Source organism: Macaca fascicularis, chromosome 9, assembly GCF_037993035.2.
Source record: "Macaca fascicularis isolate 582-1 chromosome 9, T2T-MFA8v1.1".
Lineage (NCBI taxonomy): Eukaryota > Metazoa > Chordata > Mammalia > Primates > Cercopithecidae > Macaca > Macaca fascicularis.
In genome coordinates this window covers 143,150-165,639 of record NC_088383.1, presented here as the reverse complement: position 1 = coordinate 165,639, position 22,490 = coordinate 143,150, and the positions used below count along the sequence as shown (strand labels likewise).

At 50.4% G+C, this 22,490-nt stretch overlaps 1 long non-coding RNA gene across 6 annotated transcripts in view; it reads right to left on the bottom strand.

Moving 5' to 3' along the window:
• LOC135964982 (uncharacterized) overlaps positions 1–14,028 on the bottom strand; it is a 144,124-nt gene extending 130,096 nt beyond the window's left edge. For all 6 annotated transcript variants that reach the window (XR_012417306.1, XR_012417308.1, XR_012417304.1 and 3 more), the window contains exon 1: positions 13,578–14,028. This is a non-coding gene — a long non-coding RNA (uncharacterized lncRNA). The remainder of the gene's footprint in view (positions 1–13,577) is intronic.
• Between the last annotated feature and the right edge of the window lie 8,462 nt (positions 14,029–22,490).

The window sequence follows — 22,490 nt, the reverse complement described above, 5'->3', positions numbered from 1 at the left end:
AAGGAGCTTTCCACTGTAGTATTTAACTAGATCTTATTACAAAATAGCCTCCTGATTTTTATCCAAAAAGTTCTCTGTAATTAAGGAAATTAATTTTCCCCTAAAAGGCATTTCTCTAGCTATCATTCCATATAAACTAAATGGGCATATTAAAGAAAAAAGACAAGGCTGGGCGCGGTGGCTCAAGCCTGTAATCCCAGCACTTTGGGAGGCCGAGACGGGCGGATCACGAGGTCAGGAGATCGAGACCATCCTGGCTAACACGGTGAAACCCCGTCTCTATTAAGAAATACAAAAAACTAGCCCGGCGAGGTGGCGGGCGCCTGTAGTCCCAGCTACTCGGGAGGCTGAGGCCGGAGAATGGCGTAAACCCGGGAGGCGGAGCTTGCAGTGAGCTGAGATCCGGCCACTGCACTCCAGCCTGGGTGACAGAGCGAGACTCCGTCTCAAAAAAAAAAAAAAAAAAAAGAAGAAAGACAAATGTTTGACTTCGGGGGTTTGCCTATATGACTTGAATAAGCATGATTTTCTTCTGGCCAAGCAGGGAGCAGCTGGACCAGACTGGAGGGAAGGAAGAACAAATTTCCACTCTGACCTCAGTTGGGCACCAGAGTCTTCCCTGTCAGAATGTGGGTGTGGTGCTTCCCACACACCAGCCTCTGACGAAACTCAGCCCAAGGGTGTGGGAAAAGGCTGTCTACTTCTGAAAAATCTACAAAGTGCAGACACATCAAAAGCTTCAGAAGACTGTAAAGGGCCAAGGAGACCACTACACCCTTGGAGTTTACAGAAAATGGTCAGCATCACACGTGCCTGAGGTCCAGGGTCAGCTCCCGGCTGCCGCGACGCCGTGAACGCAGCCCTGGCTTCCCCTCTGATGCAGAGAGCTGGTCACTCTGCCGGCAGCACTCAGAGCTCAGAACATTCTAGAGGAAAGCAACGTGTTCCTTTTAAAATGGGGAACCGGGGCAGCACAACTGAAGCTCTACGACTGTCTCAACTACTGGGTTTCGGGGTAGCATTAGGAAATCGTGAGAATCCAAATCTCAATTTCATACAGATTCCAGATTCACTGCAGGTTCCAGAATTTCCTGAGACATTCTTCCAATTTATCACTCAGGATTCCCTTGCCAAAGCTAATAAAGTCTACATTCCTTACGGAAAACCCACCATAAGCACCACCACAAATAAGATCAACTGACTGACGCCCGCCCTTCGCACCATTTTGGATCGAGTGTGAAGACTGTCAGCAAACCAGGGCCCCAGTGTAAAGCAGAGAACAGATCCTCTGATGCCTGCCTGAACATTTCCTTCCCACCTCTGTCTTGGATATTGAACACCCTCAGAGCTACTGAGTCACCCACATTTGCAGGTCATTTATCCAGCCACCAGGATAACACAATTATGCGATAAAAATGCCTTCTCAGGGCTTTGTCATACTCAACAAAGAAGCTCAGAGGGCTAGGTAAGCGCAAGAAAGGGGAAAGCGTCCTCCAAACAGACAAAAACCAAGGAAAACCGTGCAGAGACTCGAGAGAGAGCAGAAACACAGCCCGCTGTAGCCTTTCAGGTCCTGCTGGCCGCAGCCCTGCGTTAGGTGGCACCATTTCCACAGATGCATCCTACTGGGCCCACTTGAAAGGTCCCGCTTGCGAGACACTCACCCCCACTTCCAGCTCCTGCAAGACCCGCTGCAGCCCCACTCCATCCTGGGGGCCGACTGTGCAAGTCTTCCCGGCGAGACCCCTCAGAGCCTACTCAGTGTCTGAGACTGGGAAGCACCAAGGATCCAGAAAGGCACAATCCCGTTCTCCTCGTGCTGCTTTCTGGGTTCCAAGTTGTCTAACGAGTCCTGCATAAACCCCGGGCTGGGGAGCCAGCCAGGGCCCAGCAGCACCCAGCTCATGCGCTCCACTCACCCCACAGAGGACCACGGAGGCCCCAGCACGCTCTGTCCGCGGGGCAAGACACCAGAAACAGCCACAGTTCAGGGTTCTGCCACCCGCCCCGCTGCCGTCATTACCTCCTGGGATCTGAATTCTCATTGGTTGCAAAGGTGATCCCACAGCTCCGCTGCCTTAATTACCTGCTGGGATCTGAAATTGTATTGGTTGGAAAGGGGATCTCATTGCTCAAGCACTCCCTGCTGCCTCCTTGCAAACAACATAAAAAATCCAAAACCCCTTGTAAAGAACGTTTACTATAACCTCAAAACAAGACACATCCCGAGACCAAGGAAGATACACACGCACATCTGACACCCGGTGGACGTCAGTGACCGACGCCACGGCTTCCGTGTGGCGTGTGAAGCAGGAGGCCTGTCACGGTGACTCAGGCTGGGGTCTGAATGGGGGTCTTCCAAGCAACTAGGCAACCAGGACGCACACCCCAAAACCCAAGTCCCCGCACTCATGTACCTCGCAGAAATGCTGCGTGGCCATCGACGCCAGTTGTGAACCAAGACCGATCTGTGTCCTGTGGCCCTCACAACGTCCGTACATGCCTGGGCCCAGCAGAGGCCCGCACGGCACCCTGCTCGCCTCCAGTGGGGCTCTCTCCTGCCAAAGGGGATGGCCCTGAAGTCCGTTGAGATTTCCAAAGCTCTACAAAGTCGTGCTTCCTCCTGCTTGTTCAGAAGGCCTAAAGCCCTGAAGACACCAGTGAGAATTGACCTAGCCTCTTAAGGCAGCTCAAATACCTAAACACAGGAACGCTGGACCTCTCTGCTCTCGAGAGCAGCCGATAACACACTGGGCTAAGCAGAAGGTACAGATGTCACATCCAGAAGCCAGTGGCGCTCAAGATTGCATTCCAGGAGCCGCCCATGTGAGTCCCTCCAAGGCTTCCAAGTCCCACTTGATTGTTTTCATCGTATCTCTATAACATCAGAGACATTATATCCCACGGTATCTATGAGATCGTCTCCACTTTTATGAGCACATATGCTCCCTGACTTACCATGGGATGAAACTGTTCCAATAAACCCAGCGTAAGCTGAAAATATCCTAAATAGAAAGTGCATTTGACATCATAGTTTCAACTTACAACGGGTTCATCCAGAGGCAGCCCATCTTGGGCCAAACAATGCACTGAGTGTGACTAGTTCACACCATCACAAGGTTGAAAAAAAAAATCAGATATGTAACAATTGGGAGCCAGGGACCCTCTGTATTGGGGCTCCTGTCTTCAGAGACAACAGAAACCTCTTCTTAGACAAGAATCACAATTTATAATCCTCAAAATGTTAAACTTAGTTTAACAATCTAGACGTTCAAACAAAGCCAAAGTAGGCCCACAAGGCCGTTTGTGCCCTTCACTAAGACGCACGACTCTATAATAACCCTCACCACAGCCCCTCAGGGTGGGTCCCAGAGGCAGTTGAGGCTTGTGGCTACGGACACTAACGAAACCAAAATCAGAGTACGCAGGTGCAGTCAAGTCATATGACTTCTCCACTAGCATGTGCACAAATGTTCATCAGCAAATCTCATCTTCGCTTTACCTCCCTCCCATGACCTAAAAAGGAGTCCACTACACACACCCATACACACACACACCACTTCAAAAACATAATTAGTACTTGCATTCAATTCTGGGCATTCGGAATAGACCTAATGGGTGATTAAATCTTTCCTCCAACCCATTGCTTAGTCTTCTTAGAGGATGAAGGATTTTGCATAACACAAGTCAACATATAAAAGATCTGCTATAGAAACAGACTTTCAAGTGGTCCTCATTAGAGTGATTCAACTAATATACAAAGGACCCAACACACAGTGTATATTAGAAGAATGATTAATTTGTTCCCCTAAAAATCCTAATATCTACACAGAAAAAATACCCAATACACATTTTATCATTCTTTACCAGTATAGTCATACAAAGGAGTATCACAAAAGCAAAAGAACACATTTGGTTTGACTCACAGTTCTAAGTTTAATATAAAATTGCTAAAACCACCAAGACAAACATGACTATGAAATATTTAACGATCTTCACCTAAATTCAAGTCACCATTCAACCACCAATACCTCTGCTCTCCTTACGGGAACTTTCCAAAAGTAAATTCTGGAATTAACAGGACAAAATTTTCTGGTGACAGAAATTAGGAAGAAATTGGTTGAAGGCCGTTCCTTGGCTGTCAAACTTTTTCTCAATAATATTTTGTAAAATAAAAGCGTCAAACAGATCTTTACATTAACTTACAATCTATCAAGCAATACTGGAGCAAGCTTTAAATATTAGCCACATTCTGTCAGGGCTGACTAACATTAAATCAGTATCAGTCTCATGTCTTGTAGGATCCACAGCTCATCTTCTTAAAACCACTTAAGATTTCATAATTAACTCAATTAAACAATGTAAGTCATCTCCTTGATCTTTGACATGAAGGGGTAATTTTCCCCCAAAATAGTACCTCTTTCCTTGACATGATTTAATCTGTGGTTAGAGTATTTAACAGGATTTCTTTCCTTCTTAGAAAATAAAATATGCACCTTTCCAATATAGAAAAACTCTAACTGATAATGCCATAGCTTACCCAGGTCAAAAGCATTTTTTTTTTAAGTTAAAAAAAGAACCTAACTGCATCTTTGGACCTTATGTGAGGTAGTGTCCAGGGTCACTGGGACCCCTACTTGGCCAGTGTAGCTGGGTACCAATTAAAGACAGAAACCCAAGCATTCACTCAAAGCCCCTTCCCAGCTGTTCATCCTAGTGGAAGAAGCCATGAGTACAAACGAATGCGGCATTCTACGGAGGGCTTTGGGGATAGGCTGCTTGAGAACATCAAAGTGGCTCACGTCCCCCGAGTATAAAGCCAGTGACTGCTCTCAGCTTCCATCCACAGTAGCCAAGGTCTGGAATCACCTGAGTGCCCGTCAACAGGGGATGAAGGGAACGTGGCCCGAACACACACAGGAGCAATACTCCACCACACAGCGGAGAGCCCTGTCATCCGCGGCAGCATGGATGGAGTTGGAGGACATTACGTTAAGCAAACGAGTCAAGCAAGGAAACGGCTCATGTTCTCACTCATAAGCAGGAGCTGAGAGCAGATCTCATGGAGGCCAAAAGTAGGTGGTCAACAGGGCCCAGCAGAGCCCACTCATAAGCAGGATGGGCAGAGGCTGGTAATGTGCACAAACACACAGCCTAATGGGAACACGAGACCTACTATTGATAAATCAGCAGGGGGATGGCAGTGGGTCATCTACTGTGTATTTCAAAACAGCTAGGAGAGAATAACTTAACATAACCAGCACAAGGAAAAGAAACTATTTAAAGTGAAAGACATCCCAAGTACACAGATTTCATCAATATAGGGGTGAATCAAGGTATCACATGCACTCTGAAAATATGTACGTATATTATGTATCAACAGAAACAAAAACCAATGACAGAACCATTTGCGAAGCACGTGCAGGAGAAGAATGGGAAGCCTGACATGGTGTGGCTGTGTGTCCCCACCCAAATCTCATGCTGAACTCTAACCCTATGTTGGAGGTGAGCCCTGGTGGGAGGTGATTGACTCATGGGGGTGGTTTCTAATGGTTTAGCACAATCCCCCAAGTGCTGTCCTCATGATCGTTCTCCTGAGATCTGGTTGTTTGGAAGTGCATGGCACCTTCCCCTTCACTCTCTCTCCCCTTCCAGCCATGTGAAGACATGCCGGCCTCCCCTTCACCTTCCACTCTGATTGTCAGTTTCCCCAGATGTAGAAGCCTGTACAACCCACAGAACTGTATGCCGATTAAACATTTTTTTTCCTTATTACCCAGCCTCAGATAGTTCTTTATAGCAGTGGAACAACAGTACAGTCCTCAGGACCAGCAATGTTTTCCTTCTACCCAGCGGCCAACAAGGTCCTACACCGTAGCTGGTTTTCCAAAGCTTTGCCAGAATGCTGAAGCTGTTTTGGGGATACTAACTTTCCCCATCTCTGGCAAACCAGATGGGGCATCCTATTTGCCTCTTACCACCTTTCTCAGAGAAACCCCACCTCTGAAACAGCCTCCACCAGGGGCCTCCTTCAGCAGCAACAAAGCTGAGTGTTCCTTGCACTTCCCTTCTTCTGAACAAGTCAACATCTTAAGCTTGTTTTTCCATCTTCCCAGCTCATTGAAAAAAATATCTTATGCTTTCTATTTTCCTGACACACACGCATGGAAGAGAAGTGCCGTGAGGGCAGGGGCTCTTGTTTTCCCGGATCTGAGCCTGGCCCTCAAACACTAGCCGAATACTAACACGATATCCAGAGGCAGAAATGCAAATATCCATATGACTTCAAATACGCTAAGGACCTAACAGGCCGAGTGGCCCATGTAACTATGGTGTGCTGGGCCATTCAACTGGTGTCCAAATCCCTGTCCAAGTGAGCTCTTTAATTTCGAGACTTTTCAGACAGCTGTTTTGTTGTTGTTGTTCTGTTTTGTTTTTATTAAAGGGATATGTTACAATTATAATCAAGAATATCCCAGGCCGAGTGTGGTGGCTCGTGCCTGTAATCCCAGCACTTTGGGAGGCCAAGGTGAGCGAATCACCTGAGGTCAGGAGTTCAAGACCAGCCTGGCCAACATGTTGAAACCCCGTCTCTACTAATACAAAAATGAACCAGCCATGGTGGCAGGCACTTATAATCCCAGCTACTCAGGAGGCTGAGGCAGGAGAATGGCGTGAACCAAGAGGTGAGGCTGCAGTGAGCCAAGATCGTGCCACTGCATTCCAGCCTGGGCAACACAGCAAGACTGTCTCAAAAAAATAAAAATAAACCAATACTCCCAGTTAGTTCTTCACCAATGTCAGATACCTCAGTTTAAAGAAAAATATGAAAGCATGTTTTCATATTTCAGTGTTGAATTTAACCATATCTTTTAAGAAGATATGAAGATAGAACTTCCTCAAGGATTGGGGGAGAGAAAAGCAGTTAAGAAAATCTTAAAACCTCAGGAGAAAAACAAGTATGGGTTAAGACCTCAAGGCAAAACTTTTTCTTTGCACTTTGATTTCAAAAGAACAGAGATGCCCAAATTATGAACTCTCCCATCTGCATTTTATATTCGTCTGTGTCCTTTGAAAGGCTGGAGATGGGATCCCAGGTTCCAAAGTGCCTGGCCGTGGCTCACATCAGGCGGCATCTTTCACAGCCGTTTACTCCCCTGACTCTGCCTAGAGAGCTCTGTGGCCCAATTTACAAAAAAAAAAAAAAAAAAAAAAAAAAAAAAAAAAGTCCTAATTTACTCACGTTCATCACTTTCAGCAGAGTCTCAAGAAATGAGACAAATATTGAGACTCCACAGAAGCAAGTACTCTCTTCCAAAATGTCAAGTGTCAGGTTCCCATGAGCCAGGCAGCTTGCTTACAGAAAGCACTGGCTGACTTGCTGGTTGAATGTTAAATGCATTTAAAATGTTAAGTGATCAAACGCCCCTCCTAGTGGGTGTGCGCGTTGAGCTGGCTGCAGTAGTGATGCAGACCACGTTCTTTCCTTTGGTTTTGCTTCAAGCAGAGCACCCCACACCCAGGAAGAGGCCGAAGGACGGCATCGAGGTCTAGGACAGATTTAAGGAGAGCTGCAGGCTGACTGCCTCATCTGCAAATAGTCTCTCATTTCAGAGAAAATCACTGAACAGAGTTCATAACACGTGAATTTTTAAAATTCATATTTCTAATTTCATCCCATTAGAACTTTTGAACCTCCACCTCCCACCTAGAGAACGTCAGCTCAAGCCGATCACAGCGCAGTGCGATTTTCTATAAATAATGTGCACGCCTGCATCTGAGCTGAGATGTGAATGTCTGGAATGTGCCTGCCAGGCCCAGGAGGAACTGCAGCAAGTGTGGGGACACAAGCCGCTAAGGAATCTGATTTGGAGGGAACTGGAGGCAACTAAAACTAGGTCCACTGGTTTTTCTTGGTAAGGTTTGACCAGGCAAACTGTTATCACTGTTGCTAATTTATGGTAATTGGCATGGGGACTTAACAGTAAGTAATTAGAGTAATTACAGAATTTGCTACTCAATTACAATGGCACAGATTCCTGAGAATGGAAGAACTGTTGCCCAGGAATAGAGTTCAAGAGGTCCTCCCCATGCTCCGAGGAACATGGCATTTCCACGCACCCCTGCTTTGGTCCCTGGCCACCACCATCCTGATCTCGGCCATCTGATGGCATCAGTCCCCAAAGCTGGAAACACCTGACACCTCTTGTCACCCTCCCATCTGCCCTGCCTTCCTCCAGTCCGGGATATTCAGGGATGCCCACATACAGGACCAGGAAACCAGGGTTATCCCAAACCAGTGCCTGCATTCAAAGTCCTCCACGGCAGCACAATCACCAATGGCCAATACTCCCAGAACCTTCCACCTCAAAACGGGAGCACATCTGGATTCAAGCTGACAATGCTGCATTCTCTTTGCCATGTACACATGGAGGCATGTCAGGTTCCACCTAAAGGTATCAGGTTCCACGCTGCTCAGGAGCCCAAACCTAGTCACTCTGCATGATCTCAATTCACCATCCACAGAGAAGCCTGCAGTTTTCCTCTGGTGCACGGTGTGGATGGTGGATGGTGGATGCATTTCCCCTGAAGACTCGGAAACAGAAGCCTGGCCAAGGAGGCCAGTCACCCCAGCCCCTGCAAGGCCCGGACGTGACCCTCTGCTGTCTGCACACAGTACCCAAGTCTAGCAGTGCTGGCTCTGTGGTGGGATCCATCTGGGCCTGCAGAGGACCCGGGGCACAGGAACCGTGCAGCCTGGCTGCAGCCGGAGGCCTAAGGGATCCCCACGAGGCTCTCCAGCCTAGGTGCCCTCACCACAGGCAGAGCCATGCAAGAGAGTTGCCTGCTGAACTGGAAACGCCCCAATCTGCTCAGCCAACACAGAAAGACAACAGCCACCTACAGCTGCTGAGCCCCAAAACGTGGCCACTGGGCCTGAAGGGTTGAATCTGGAATTTAATCTGTGAAGTTCTTTTCAAATGTGTTTAGCTATGTAATCAAATCTTTATTCTAATTCAATTTAAAGGAGCCTCTGGCTATGGGCTCCCTTGTCGGGCTTCACAGCTCCAGGGAGTAAGAATGGGAGAGAGAGAGGCCCAGAGCCTCTCTGCATTCTCCACGTTAATTCAACAAGTCATCATAAGGAAAGGCACTCCAGCAGGAGAGGTGTACACGGGAAGAACTGGGTTGGCCCTGACAAGCATGACCCCCATGGCATCACAGCTGCCTCAGGCAACAGGCAAAAGACAATGATGCCCACCTGGACAGGCCACCGGATGTGATGATGCACCCCCAAGCCCTAGTCCCACAGTAGCCAGAGACCACCTGCTGCTCATCCCGGGTGAAACAGGCAGAGCTACCGGAGCCCTCAAAAGCAGGAAGAATTAAGGAAGCGATTCCCACGACACACGTGACACTCCTGGGAGACAGACACAGGCTTCGCTGTGAAAGTGCAGAGGACGGTGGAGTCCCTAGGCAGGCTGCTTCTTCCAACGATCAGGAAGAAACCAGATCCATTTCCTTGTAGGAGAATCATTTGTACCGTGATTAGACAGAAGACAGAAGGTGGCTGATGTTATCAAATCATCAAGCACCTCACGGCTGCTTCTCCAAGGAAGGCCTGGAAACTTGCAGCCACCCGCGTAGGGGCCGCAGTGTTTACAATGGAGATACGGGTGACCGAGGTCTGGCTTCCTCAGGGAAGCTACATTTGAACTTTCACCACTGAGGAATCGGTCATTTACAGTCACTCACCCTCAATGCAGAAGAGGGCTCAAGACACTGCACCAGACTTCAACACTCAGGGTTGGGGTTAGGGTCAGGGTCAAATTCACAAGTTTTACAAGATGTATTTCCTTGGGATGCCAGAAGAGATGCAGCTTCACACCCCTGACCTCCATGGTTTCCTTAGCCCCTTCACCAGTGGATCTCACCAACAGATGACACATCCACGCCTCATCCATGGCAGCACAGAAAACCACTTGGAAGACAGCCACTCCCACCAAGCTTCCTGACTTTGGTGTTTAAAATCTGCATCATTTAAAATCTGCATCTCATACGTGAGATTACACTCCTCCGAACAACGACATTGCCACTGTCATTTCACCCAAAAGGGCTTTAGGAAGTGACACGCGGTCCAGACGCCAGAGGTCGCCGGCCGCCTTACTCTAGCCTAATTCCTTTGTGCCTGTATGGAGGCTTCACAGATACAGCCCATTAATGACTGTATGAGAAGCTCAGGGCATAGACGAACTCAGTGCTGAATTTTTTCCATTTATCACCCTTTGTTTTGTCCAGAAGACAGCTGAGAAAGGCGGGGGCAGATCATCTCCTCGAGTGTAATGACTCTAGCCACTTCTCTTCACCCCAGGTCACCACTCAGTCAACACCCTTTTGAGAAACCAAAGCAATTCTGTTCCCTTCACTCCGAGTTCCAAGCACTAAATTCCTCCGTTTTATCAATTAGATTATCAAGCAGCCGTTTGTAATCTGGACTGCAATCTGATACGAAATTTAAAGCTAATTTAAGTTGCGGTAATAGCTCCTATTCACATTGTAGATAAGGCATGAAGGAAAACTTTAATCTGTTCATAGGACCAACTTTGTAAACAAACCAATTATTCAAGCAATGATTGTCTTCAGTTAGATGCAAATTACTTTGCTCATAAAAGATTTTCCAGTAGGAATTTTTAAATCCATGGTCTGTCTTTTCTGAGCCTGTCTCTGCACCTTCCCCTGAGTGCACAGCAGGACTTCTCAGGGCATCCCATCAGCAGACCCACTGAAGAGAATAAGCCCGCAGCCCCCAGCCCAGGAATCAAGTCCGAGCCCCAGCAGCCCCTCGTCCAGCCGGGGCTTCCTCACCAGCACAGCACCCAGAGGTCTTCCAGGTTTAATGCCACGTGTGCGTGGAAAGTAGAGTGCTGGAAGGAACACAATAGACATTCAACAATGCAAATTCCCCCCTGGAACAGCCCAGCAATCCTCTGTACCTTCCCCCAAAGTACCCATGCTAGGCAGGCGTAGAGTCCGATGGGGGTGCCTAGGAATCGGCATTTAACACTATTCTGATGAATAAAAGTTTGAGAGGTCGGTCAGCGAGAGGCTGTCGTGGCCTCCACTCATTTGCAGGCTCTGAAGAGACACAGATTCAGGTAACAGGCCAGACAGGACAGGACAAGGATGGGGAGGTGGAGGGCAAATTCCATGGACCACCATCCGCCCCGCCATCCCCACTGAGACTCCGTGATTTAAAGAGAGGCAAAGCCAGGGAGAAAACATGCCCGCACCACACGAGCGACTGAGATTTCACCTAAAGCACGCAGCATGTGGCTGAGGGCCAAGGTTGGGCAAGCCAGGAGCACAGAACGGGGTTCACTGGCCCAGAGGTGTCTCCCACACCCACACCCCGTGCAGACCTCCCAAGCACTGCCTGTGTCTCCTGCCTGGTTTAGTTCCTCCCCGCCTTCTACTGTGTTGGTTTCTCAGCCGCCACCCACCACCACACAACCCTCTCTACAAGCTTGGTGGACTGAAAAGAGAGGGGGCGGGTAAGATCTGGGCTCTGGGGCCAACGTCCTGCCTGAGACATTAGTTCCAACCCACCTAGCTGTGATGTGAGCCCCCGAGATTTCTCAAATGTGAGATGGGAAGCTAACTGAACCCACTCACCAGGACGGCTGTGCAGACTGAGATTACATATAGCCACACCTCGGCATCCACCACACGTGGGACCCCAGTCGTGTTGCCCCTGATGGGAATCCCTCTATCTATGCCCCTTCTGCTACCAGAGCCAACTCCCAGCAGTAGCTGTGGAGGGTGCATCCTCTATTCCCACTCCACTCCCCTCCCATCGCTCCACGCCGTGACCTGCCACGCAGCGGCCACCAGCAAATCCGGCCCCACTGGATAACCGACCACCAGCCCCCCCTCACTTTGGGGCGTCTTCCACTTGCAGTTCCGAAGCAGGCCGAGAAACCGCCCTCAAGGGCAGTCACCTGTTCCTTAGTGCATGTAATGACCTGCCACGCAGGACCACCAGCAAACCCAGCTCCACCATCCAGGCCCCTGTGGATTAACCGAACCCCCACCCCCCACCTTGGAGCGTCTTCCACTTGCGGTTCTGAAGGGGGCCGAGAAACCGCTCTCAAGGGCACTCACCTGTTTCTTATTGCATGTAATGACCTGCCAAGCAGGGCCACCAGCAAACCCAGCTCCACCGTCTAGGTTCTGGTGGGTAACTGCCCCTGTCCCCTGCTTCCTCCTGGGGTGTCTGGGAGGCTCAGAAACTGCCCTCCACGGGCACTCACCTGTTCCTTATTGCACTAATACCTCATTTACAGAAATCCACTTTGACTTTCCAGCACTGCAGTTGTGACAATTTAGCAATCCTGCTTGCAAGCTACAAGAGCTTGAGGTCACGTCCACCTCACCAGTATCCCAGAGACCCAGCACTATCCCACTGTGTTTAAAATTCCAAAATACTCCTTCAAAATGCTACTGGCATTTGCTTTGCACATAAAATGCTAACAACCTTCAAGTGAAACAAATATCTTCAACAGTTTGGTACAACGACATGTGAGTTACACATCTGCCAAGTTGTAAAGCCTCATGCATTTATAACATTTTATGTACGGTCAAATGGTTCATTAATATAAATTATGAGAATCTCTAAGAAACAGGTTTTTTCTGGCATTAGATGACCTAAGGAAAACTGGGTTCTGGCTGGCTTGCGGGCCTGTAGAGACAGACATATCTGCTGACACAACCAAGCTCCTTCCCACTGATGTGGCCTCATCCCAGGCCCCTCACCCGGATGCCTGCAGGCCCCTGGAGGAGCAAGCTGACCTGTCCACATTTCTCAAATGCACAGCTGTTGCTCACACTGCAGATAGAGTTCAAGGCACGAGCAGGCCACCATGCTAAAAATACCACGCAGCGTCCACGCCAGGTGACGGTGGTTTTCACTCCATCCCAAAGCCCCAGGTATGAGTTTACAGCCATGATTACCACATGGATTTTTAGACCCTCAAGACATACTTTGTTTCCTTTTATGCAACAAAGTTAAAAGACTATAACTCAGATATAGGCTCTGAAACTGTGGAATAATTATTTGGGAACAGAGCCTCTGCCAGATCAGGATTAGCACTTGGGAAAACACCCCGTGACCTCGGTCCACACAAACCCATCCAGACCAGAAGCCTCCCGCACTGTAATTTCTGTGGATTTCTGTAAACGAGGTATTACTGCAATAAGGAATAGATGAGTGCCCTTGGAGGGCAGTTTCTGAGCCTCCCAACCACACGGCCATTTTCAGGCTGAAGCCGCACCACCTCCAGAAACATTGTCCCTCGCCGAGGTGTGCCTGGCTTCTCCCTTTTTCCAAAACTTAACAAAACCTGAAAAGGACAGGTCTGTGTAGTAAAACACAAACTACTTGCGATTCCTCTTCCCAGTTCAGGCTGTAGGAAGCTCGTCTCGGCCCTCACCGTGTTCTGACTGTGGCTTGGTTCCCATAAGAAATAAAGTCAGAATTCTAGTCCCTGTCTCCTGGGCAGTGTGGCAGGCATACATACCTTCAGTTATATGAGGAAAGGCGTGGCGAGCCCCCTTCCTTCAGTAAAACTGCACAGTTCCCAGAACCCTGATGCCATCTCCCTCACACCACTGTGAACACCTGGACAGAGCACATTTCAATGCGTGCACATTTGTGGGCTAGTTTTCTATTTCTCCACTAAATCACCCCAAATTTAGCGCCCTAAACTCTGACTTATTTTCTCACATTTCTGGAAGCTGGAGTCCAAAACAGGTCCCACCATCTAACGTCGAAGTGGCGGCAGGGCTGGCTCTGGGGAAGCCACCGTCTCCTTGCCTCCCGCAGCCTCTAGAGGCTTCTGCATCCCCTGGTCCATATGGCACCCACTGTCTTCAGGACCCACAGCGGCTCTGACGGCCCCTCAACTGGAAGACGCAGAAATGTCAGGAGCCCGGGAATCTAGTGCTAAGGCCAAGCCTCCCCACCCTCCCAGCTCCTCACACACTCCCGTGTGAGCTAATATAGATTCCACTTTAACTAGTGTCACCTGTGTAAGGGGTAAGTGCCCAGCTGTGAACTGGTTAACCTCGCCCACACAAACCCCGAGAATAAACTCACAGGCCATGGACCACTCCACAAGCAATAAGTGACCACCTGCTCAGGGACCTCCATGCCCCAGCAGAGCCCTCCGGTACCTCCTTGTGAGCTCAGACTGGCAGCAGGGTTCTGCAGCGCCACAGGGCCCTGGATAAAAAAGACAGCTCCCATATCGGGAGGCACCGCCCGCGGTTGGGTTCCCAGTACTTTAATAGCCCAGGTGGACAAGCCGGGGCGCATGCAACCCCATCACCAGAATAACGGCTGCACGTGGCGAGTGCACGGGTGGCCACCACTCAGCCCAGCTGGCCGCGCTAAGCACATCACCACCGTGACGCCCAATCAGATTGAACTGCTGGAACAGTCCCAGCATCGGCCCCCAAGAACATTCTGGATCACAATTCAGAGTAGTGATTGCGATCAGGGCCACATGTGGCTGAATGTTTTTACAGGAGGACACCACAGCTGGACTGACGCCACAGCTGGATCTGGCTGGACTGAGAGCATTTCCCACTGGACATTCTTACAATACCATTTTATTTGCGCTTTATTAAACTTCTATGGCTTTTTTCTGCTTATCTACTTTATGGGAGTGTTTCTTGTTCTTATGACTGCGGTGATACTTCAAGCTACAACTATCAATGTGTAAATTAGTTTGGAAGTCGCCTTATCATTAAACATTTCACAAGCAAGCAGTCAGAGGCACCTAACCCGGAGGCCTCTTTTCTTCTCTGAGCCAAAGCTACCTTGGACTCAAAGAAAATGGCACATGGAGGGGGGCTGGATCTCCAGCGCCCATTCCTAGGGAGCCCCCTGGGGAGCAGATATGGAGGGAGAAGCCCTGGGTTATGGCACTGTCGTACTAAAGAAAAGTCTATTTGGGTAATGTAAGCACCAGACTTAAGAGATTAAGCAAACCATGAAAAGAAACTACTAACCACAGCTTCTCCAAAACAGAACTAAACTCCCTTCCTTTAGTTTGAATTGGAAAAGCAGAAGTGATGATCAGGATACAAAAAAAAAAAAAAGAAAAAAAAGAAATGACACAGTATCTGAACACAGGAGAATAATCAAGGGCCACTGTCTCTTCCTGTGTCAGTGGGAGCCTCGCATCTAAACTGGATTTAGAAGGTTGCTACTTTGGACTGAAAGGTATCCCCAACTCTAGTTTGTAAGCAAGTGGAGCAGAATGCTTCAATTATTTCAAGGTTTAGCGGTAAAGCTCTGCAACTCTCACAACCATTTTAATTGGTGTGAATTTTAAAGTGACTCAATCTGTTGGCTGGAGTATCTAACGGCTTAACCACGGGGTCACGTTGGAAAATTTTTCCAATTGCTTTTGTTTTTCCTACTGAAGATGCATTTGAACGTTCTTGTAGTTTGCAGTTGGCTGGTTCTGATGTTTGGTCCTGAGGAAGCCCAAGTATCCGTAGAGGAAGAATCTGAAACCTCAAGCCACTCGAGTGCTGTCTGGGCAGATGGAGACCCCAACCCGAGGGCCACTGACGGGCTCAGCATGGGCGCAGGGCCGCCCGATGCAACAGGCCACGTATTTGCCGGTTACAAAACATCATAAGCACACACCCCCAGGTGTGCACACACGCTCTGTACACATCTGTCCCTATCAACACCAGCACACACCCCCAGGTGTGCACACACGCTCTGTACACGCTCACGTCTGTCCATGCCAACGACAACATACACCCCGAGGTGTGCACACACGCTCTGTACACATCTGTCCCTGCCAATGCCAGCACACATCCCCAAGGTGTGCACACACATTCCATACGCGCTCACATCAAGGTGTGCACACACGCTCTGTACACACTCACATCCCTCCCTGCCAATATGAGCACACATTCCCAGGGGTGCACACAGGCTCTGCACATACTCATGTCTGTCCCTGCAGCCTGAGTCAAACAGTCACAGAGAGGCAGAGGAGGAGGAAGAAGGATGCGATGGGCACTAAGGTCCTGGGCCAGTTCCCCTCCCTACCTCGGGAGAGACCCCTCATGTGATCCTGCCATCACTCACCCTTCCGCCTCCATCCTCCATCCTCCCACAGGGATCAGGAGGATGCCCACTGCACAGAGCTGTGATGAGCATGAACAGAAGATGGCAGGAGCTCACGCCAAGGTGCTGAGCACGGGGCCTACGGAGTGCTTCTTTCTGCTGTGGCTGACATCATCAAACAGAGACTGACACAGCTTCTGCAGAGAATGCCACTTGCTAAGAAACTGAAACGTGTGACCTAGGAGCCTGTGAAGGTCTAAGAACAAACCAACAAACCAAATGGTTTTGTTTGTTTTTCAAACACCATAGCCTGTTTTTTCTTTTTTTTCATGCTCTACCTTGGGTATCATTTAGTTTAATTTCAAAGTAAGTCCAATAATTACACAAAATCACAGGACTGAGCATGGAGCATTGTTTCACTTCATGTCCTCCAGCCTTTAGGACACATTAAGGAAAGACATGATTCCAGGATTCCCATTAGAAAGGCTGCCCTGAGGCACCTGCTGGGGCAGCCAAATTGCAGCTGTTGATGCTGCCCCCAAGCTGCTTGGATGAAGCAGAAGATTCCGGAGATCTCCTCTCTTCTGCCCCTTGTCCAGGAGAGAAGGTGGGGGGAGAAAGGTGAGAGAAGATAGGAAGAAGGAGAGGGGAAGGAGGGAGAGAGGAGGGGAGAGGGAGGGAGAGAGGAGGGGGGAGGGAGGGATAGGGAGAGGGAGGGAGGAGGGGCATGTTCCATCCACCAAGGCAGCTACACTGCAGAGAGAATGGAGGGTGTGTTGCCTCTCAGGACAGCAAGTTCAAGCTGTTTGTAATTGTTAGCATAAACAGTGACCAGCTGAGGACAGGGCTGTCATTGGAGTTGACGTTTTATTTTCATAGTTGATATTGGGGACCTGGACCTAAAGCAGCGTGCCTTGCCCTTTTGCCAGATGGGCCTATGCTTCTCTATACTTGAGTCTATTTGACTAAATACCCGATATTGACTAGGAATTATGACGTGTAGGATACCCCTTACCACAGTAACATCAAACTCATATTCTAAATGCAATTTATTCAGGGACTGGCTTCTAACTCTGGGTGGGAATGTTAAGCTCAGTCCAGTTCAATTCAGTAAGCATTTATCAAGAAACTCCTAGACCAAGAGCTCTGTTAGACACTGGGTATGGGGGGTGATGGGGATACGAAGATGTGGAATTAGAACTCGAGAAGCTCAAATGCTTCCATTTAATTCCCTAATGCAATTACTAAGCTTCAACCTGATGGCTGTAATGTCTAAATTCACTTTTTCTTTATTCCAGTTCTACATAACAAAGCACAAATAATCACAGAGGAATGATTCTGTGTTGGACTATTCAGTGGACAGAGAAGAGCATTCTGACCGGTGTGAGACACTGTCTTCCTTCCCAGGGAGCCCGTGAGGTGGCTGCACAGAGCACACGCGTGAAGATTCAGGAACACGAGCATCAGGTGATGGGAGGGGCACGGAGGCAGCACCAGAAAGATGCCTGCCGAGGGGCCGCTGCAGCCAGGCCGGCCGGGAAGGTCACGGGAGTGGGCGCAGGCATCTCCCTCCAGCCGCACTTGGTTTTCATGAGGACGCGTGCACGGAAGGGGATGACACCGAAATGCTGTGGCGCTGAGGGGAGGAAGGGAGGGACACAGGGCCGACGGCTGGCCCCCACCCCTTCCGTCCCTGCCCCTATGAACGCTGCCAAAATCAGCCCCAACGGGGAGAAATGAGGTGGGTGAAAGAGGTGGACAGACTTGGCTTCCATGGAATTCACAGATTCCAGTCATTAAAAATCCCTTCTGAGTTTTCACCTGGAAAACTTTGCCAATGTACTTAGGGACAAGAGGCGGAAGATGAAGCCAACACAATTGGGATCAAACTGCCACCCTTCTCCTTCTGTCTTCATCCACCACCCTCCCTGGGCCCCTGAGTGTGAGAACCAGGAGCTGCACAGCCCAAGGGTGCAGACCCTGACCAGAGGAGGGAGCCGCACGGCGGGGCCCCCAGCACGTGGATGGCAGGATCTGTGCTATGTCAGTCCCAGGGCCCCAAGCAGAGAAGGCCTGGGGCTCCCAGCTGAAGTTTTGCTGTCTACTCTCTCACCAAAGTCGAGAAGGACTGAGTGGGACCAACGCTGCACCTGGCGGCTCCTCAGTGGCTGCCGATGTGGTCCTCACGCTGCAGGTGAGACCCTCTAGGGAAGCCCAGACAGTGGCGAGAATGACAGCCACGAGTGCTCCAGTTGCCCCAAAACTCCAGCATAGCCTGAGGAAGGCAGCGCCCGCTCAGATCCCCGTGCAGGCTTGTGTGGCACACTGGTGAGGCACACAGCACCAGAACATGGCACTTTAAGTGGCTTTGTGGGGTGTAGGAACACAAAGTGTGGTCTGGAGTGGCTCAGAAGTCACTCCCACCAGCCTGTGGGACCCGGACGGCCCCTTTGGACGTGGCTGGAGTCTCTCCAGGGCGGGCTCCAAAGTCCCAAGGAAGAGGTGAGCGTCGGTCTTGCTCTGAGGAAGGCCCCTGACAAGTATCCTGAACATGCAGGTACACAGCTGGCTGACTCATCTGAAGGGACCTGCTGAGCTACGAGCTAGGGACAGCTAGAGAAAACTGCGTGAACCTTTGTGACTACTCACAGGTAGGTAGTACTGCCTGAGACACAAAGGTAAAGAATTAACCTGAAACTGCATATTATAAAACTTATTTTTAAATGATGGCGCTTAATTGAAAAGACTCCCAAAGACTACTGCATTAGAAAGTGACAGAGTGAAACCGTGAGGCTGACCACAGGAGTCCCTGGAAATTTCACCAAATGTTGTGTCAAAACTGGGAAACAGAAGAACTGCACCTGATGAAACATTCCATTAATCACTCGAGTCCTCCCCACATACGAAGCTATGTAAAAAGTGTTCCCAGAAGGTAAAGTGAGCAGGAGGGCTGTGAACACACAAAGAGAGAGCCACTTCGTCCACGGACCACAACAAAAGAAACGCTAATGAGTGCCGACGACACGCTGGAGTCCAGGGCTCTGGGCGCAGCTGGGACGGGGACACTCAGGGTCCCACTGTCCAGATGGGAAACCAGGGTGGAAACACCAGGGAGCCTGTCCCAGGGTGCAGAGCTAGTGAACAGTGGTTCATACTGCGACAATCCCAGCTGCCAGGCTCTGGGGCTCCTCGGGACAGAATCCTGTTGACTTCACTCTGGGGTGCGAGAGGCGGCAGCATCCCCCAAAGGCACCTGGAGAAGTGGTGTTACTCTCCATCCCCTGTCCCCGGCGTTACCCTCCATGCCCCTGTCCCCGGCCTTACCCTCCGTCCCCCTGTCCCTGGTGTTACCCTACTTCCTCTGTCCCCAGTGTTGCTCACCATCCTCCTCACCTCCAGGCCCCTCTCCCTGTCCTCCCTCGTTTTCCTGTTCAGCCAGAGCACATCACATGTCTCTTCCCTTTTCAAGAGGCTCAGCTGCACCCAGAGGCATTCCAGCCTATTCGGGATGGGGCACACACCCTGGGATGGGGCACAGCACAGGGCCGGAAGGGCCTGAGACCCTCTCACTGTCGCCCAGGAAGGATGGAACAGCCCACGGTCATGCTCATTGTCAGGCAGGATGAAAACTTCTGTGTCCGAAATGTTCTTTTCACTGGAACTGTTCGGACCATTCGTGAACGAATCAGTCAAATACCAGCAAGTGCCACTCCCACTTATTCTCTGGCTAGTTTTCCACCCACCAGCAACCACACTCCTAGGAATTATCCCTAACGCAGAATCAGCGCCTTGTGCCTTTAGGAAAACCTCTTTCTCTCTAGCTTTGTCCTCCTTCCACAAAAGGTGCCTCTGACTGCCTCACTGGCTGTACCAGGATTTCACTCGGCTATGGAGGAAAATCTGCGTGGGGCTCAGAGGTGGGTGGTCCCTGCATGGGCAGCAGGTCTGTGACATCCTCCGAGGAGCCTGGCCCAGGCCTGCCTCACACGCCAGGACTCTGCCTTCTGGCCCTCGGGCCCCCGAAGCTGCTTTCCCTCCAGGTGTCATGCCCCGGGCAAGAAGGTCGGACAAGGGCCCAGGGCTGCTGTGGGTCAGGAAAGCCTCCTGACACCTCCCACTCCAGGACCCCCCATCAGCATCCCAGCATCTGGACCTGTGTCACCAGCCGCTCCGCCGTACAAGAGAATTGGATTTTCAGCTGGGTGTGCTGCTTCCCTAAACAAAGTAGGGTGTTGTTACTCAGGAAAAAGGAAAAAATTGGCATCTTCTTGGCAACCCTGCGACATCCAGCCACCGGTTCTCACCATCCCAGAGATGTCCATCCAGGGCAGATAGTGTCTTCAACCAAGCGCCACTGACCCAGAAGTGCAGTAATTAGTACACTTTCACCAGAATCACCCATTCCTTCACCTTTACACCCAAGAAAAACATGTTTGCCAGGCAAATTAGATGTCCAGGAGGTGTAAGGAAACCCCAAGCCTGCTTTAAGCCTCAGACTTTTGAGACCGTTGAGGGCTGTGCGCACAAGAGCAAGGCTGCACCCGAAAGCTCTGCTTCTGCCGGACGTCATGGACAGACCACACGGCTCAGCCACATGGACCCTTCCAGGACTTCACGAGAGGGACTTCCGTGGTACATGCAATGATGTGCACTTCGTTCAGCCTCGAACAGACCACGCCCTCGTTACAGGGTCGGTGGTCCACCTCCTGCCATCAGCCCCCCACCTCACCGAGGGTCTGTGTCTGCATCTGAAAGAACTTTGCTGTTTTACCTGGGTACCAAAATGCGGCATCGCGATGTTTAAAGGTCTTTAAATATCAACACTCCGGGTGCAGTCCTTGTCACTTTAATGCGGTCACTCGATGCAGGCCTCACTCACAACTCTGAGGTAGCTCATACCTTCCCTACCTAACCAAGGAAGAAACGAAGGCATGGAAGGTGCAGCTCCTAAGGAGCAGATTAGGATTCAAACCGGTGAACTTCGTCACATGCTGACCTACCTCTCAGGCTGAGATAACGTTGAAAATTAACCAGGTAGAACAGCGTTCCATAAATCAGCTGGAAATGGTCCTTGTGGATGGGCCTGTGGTTACTCCCTGAAGAACAAGACCATTAGCCCAAAAATCCACCTGTGTCACACTCAAATGTTTACATATACAACTATTTTTAAAATAACCCAATCAAGCATGTTCACAGCCATTTAGAGCCATATAGATTGTCTGCTTCGCTGACAATCAACCCAAGACCTCTGTCGGCAAAGGCCACGGTGCCAGGTCCAGAGAAGGCGGGACAGAGACACAAGCAGACACAAGCAGGAACCTTTCCATCCCTGGAAGCCTCGCTCTGATCGGTCCGTGAGGACACGGTACAGACCGTGGGGCACAGGCAGACGGCAGGCCAGGAGAAGGGGCTGCAATGCCGGGAGGCAGTGCTTTGAGCTCTAATGGATGGAACACTGCTAACCAGTGAAGGTGGAGAGAGGGCACACGTCTGAGAGCATGTAGAGGCAGCAAAGCACAGCCAGCCTCGGGGAACCAGAAGCCACAGGGACATCAGGTTGGGTGCTGCTGTCTGCCGGCCACTGGCTGGGGGACTGTACTGGGCCTGGAGGGACATCCCTGACACTCCCCACCAGATGCCAGGGGCACCCCCAGCCCCAGGTGAGAACCACGGATCCCATGGTGAATGAGGCCAGCCTGTGGGAAGTGGGCTGGGACAGCTCTGTACAGCTTAATAGGAAAGTTGGGTTCTATTTTGTGGGGTTTTGGTCACGCCGATGGCTAGTCATGGCTGTCCGTCAGGAAGTGATTTGAGGATAGACTAGAGAAGGGGCTGCCAAGACCAGCGGAGCATTCGCTGTCTGGGTCTAAGGAAAAGGAAATAAAGGCTGGCGATGTGACAGTGGGGGGGGAGCACAGAGCAAAGGAACTGGTGGAGACACAGGGCTGGCCCCGCACAGGGCTTTGAGCAGCTACCCGGGGGTTGTCCTATTAATTCTCCTCATGGCCCCAAGAGGCGGCTGTGAGGATCCATCTCCTGAGGACAGAACTGCTCCAGAGCCACACAGCGAGGATCCACAGAACCAAGATCCGGGCCAGCTCCAAAGCGGGTGAACTTGACCCCTCAGCCATGGTCCTAAGACAGGGATCGGAGCCCCCTGGACACACAGACACAGGAACTGCAGGAAGGGGAAACGGATGCCCCGGACCAGTGGCGGGACCCAGGGTTTCAGCCCTCCAGGGCCACTGGGACCAGCCACTGCACAGGTGGACACATGATGCTTTAACTCGCGCTGGGGGAAGGAGCCCTCACTCTCAGGGTGGAGACCGCAGCTCGATCGGGC